Raw genomic sequence first — 2,000 nt, 5'->3', positions numbered from 1 at the left:
CTGATGGGCAAGGTAAATAAAGACGTGCTTTTAAATCCAAGGAAACTGCTTTCTTTTGTGCAGGAGAGTGTGACCACATGTCCCATAAAGAGGGTTGCAATAGGTGACCCGGAGAAGGCGTGGAGGAATGCTGCCCATCCTGCCTTGATGAACCAGCATAAAGACCTGGCCTGGCTGACCATGCATGAGGTGTTGCCAGTGAGAGCGGTGATGCATAACAGAGGGATGTGCAAGACCCCTAGATGTCCTTTTCAGGGCTGTGGGGCGGAAGAATCGGTGGGTCATCTGTTATGGGAGTGCGTGCCTGCCAGGCGCTTGTGGAGGAAGGCGTCCCCCCTGTTGGCTGTGTGGATGGGAAGCAACCTGTTGGAGGAACAGCTGGTCCTGTATGGACCAAAGAAGAAGGAGGAAGGCTCATGGCAGTTGTGGTGTGTGGTTAATTGTTTTAAGGAGGCCTTGTGGAAGGCAAGAAATATCCTTGTCTTAAAATATGAGACCTTGAACTGCCGTGAGACCTATGAGATTGGCCTGAGAGCCATACGGGACTATGTGTTGCGAGATGTCAACAGGAGGGGGCGTGAAGAAGCGGTGAGGATCTGGCGGTGGGAGAGGTGGCCGGGCTGTGCTGGTGTCAGGTTGGAGTGTCTGGGCTTGTCAAGGCAGGATGAGGACGTTATTTAAGGACATGCGCTCTCCTGTACAAAAGTGTTTAAAAGTGCCTGTTAACTGATGGTGTTGTGTATTGTGTTAATTGTGTTTTGTGTTGTTTGTATTTTGTGTTCATTGTGTTAATTGTATTGTGTTGATTGTAATATTGAATAATTATTAAAAAAAAAAAAAAAAAAAAAAAAAATCTGTTCTTATCAGTTTAATATCTGATACGTCCCCCATAGGGGGACCGTCTATATTAAATGGATTTTTGGAAGCGGGAGATGGAAGCGGGGCTTGCTCCGTCCACTCCACGCATCGACCCGGTATTGCAGTACCTCCGGGAACGGTGCCCATTTCTCAGAAAGGTCAAAAGAGAGAGAGAGCGAGAGAGAGAGCGACAGAGAGAGAGAGAGAGAGAGAGAGACGAGAGAGAGAGAGAGAGAGAGAGGCAGCGAGAGTAGAGATAGAGAAGAAGAGAGAGCCCACCCTAACCCTCGGGCTACCTCTCCCACCTCCCCCCCTTTCCCTCCCCTTTCCTGGGACGCGCCGTTCTCTCGCTCTTTTCGTTCTTTTTTTTTTTTTTTTTTTTTTTTTCATTTTTTATAAGTCCTCCGGATTGCGTGCGGGTCGTCAGCAGGCCTAACGCACGCAGCAGGCCAGTGTAGCAGCAGCAGCAGCAAAGCGCCCTTTCGCCGGGGCGGAACGGCAGATGCGTTTTGGGAGGAGTTCCCTGTTTTTGTTTTGCGTGCGTGGCCTCGCTGCCGCTTGGCAGAGGGGAGGGCCTTTGGGCCTTTGGGCCGGCCGGAAGGGCTCGGCCACCAGCAAATGCACGCTCCGGCTTCTCTACAGCTCGAATGAACCTTTCGCCTTTTACTAAAGATTTCCGTGGAGAGGAGCATTTACGAGTTCGATCCAATTTTTGGACAGCCCTTCCCCTCAGGGAGGGGCTCCACCTGGAGTCTAAAAGCAGAACGAGCACAGAAAGGGAGGTCGCCCCCGTTGGAGCCCGGCACCTTTCCTTCCTTCCTTCCTTCCTTCCTCCGCCCGCCCGCCCTCCGCCCGCCCGAGAAGCAAGTACCACGACTGCTGCGGCGGGCGGCCGCGCCCGGGGCGTTTGGCCAAAACCATTGTGGGCATCGCTTCTCGGCCTCTTGGCTCAGATCAAGTGTTGTTGTGAAGGCGAAAGGTTATGTTCTGGAAGGCGTAAGCTGAAAGGAAAATAATTTTGTTTTTGGAAATGGAGGAGCGTGGAAAGAATACCCTTCGGTTTCAGCTTAAGGATTTGGCAGGATTGTGGGGAAGAAGAAAGTTCGTTTTGGAGGTCGTTTTTGGGCTGCTACAACTGGATT

The 2,000-nt window shown here is 51.6% G+C and overlaps 2 non-coding genes across 2 annotated transcripts; both read left to right on the top strand.

The window, feature by feature from the left end:
* The first annotated feature begins 818 nt into the window (after nt 1–818).
* On the top strand, nt 819–1,008 carry LOC121312111. The gene has a single exon (XR_005949688.1). It is a non-coding gene; the product is annotated as a U2 spliceosomal RNA (small nuclear RNA).
* A 472-nt stretch (nt 1,009–1,480) lies between these two features.
* On the top strand, nt 1,481–1,598 carry LOC121312112. Its single transcript, XR_005949689.1, has one exon. It is a non-coding gene; the product is annotated as a U5 spliceosomal RNA (small nuclear RNA).
* The last annotated feature ends 402 nt before the right edge of the window (nt 1,599–2,000 follow it).

This window comes from Polyodon spathula, unplaced genomic scaffold (assembly GCF_017654505.1).
Source record: "Polyodon spathula isolate WHYD16114869_AA unplaced genomic scaffold, ASM1765450v1 scaffolds_3597, whole genome shotgun sequence".
Lineage (NCBI taxonomy): Eukaryota > Metazoa > Chordata > Actinopteri > Acipenseriformes > Polyodontidae > Polyodon > Polyodon spathula.
Note: the sequence above shows the minus strand (reverse complement) of the source record. Positions and strands in the feature narration are given on the sequence as shown.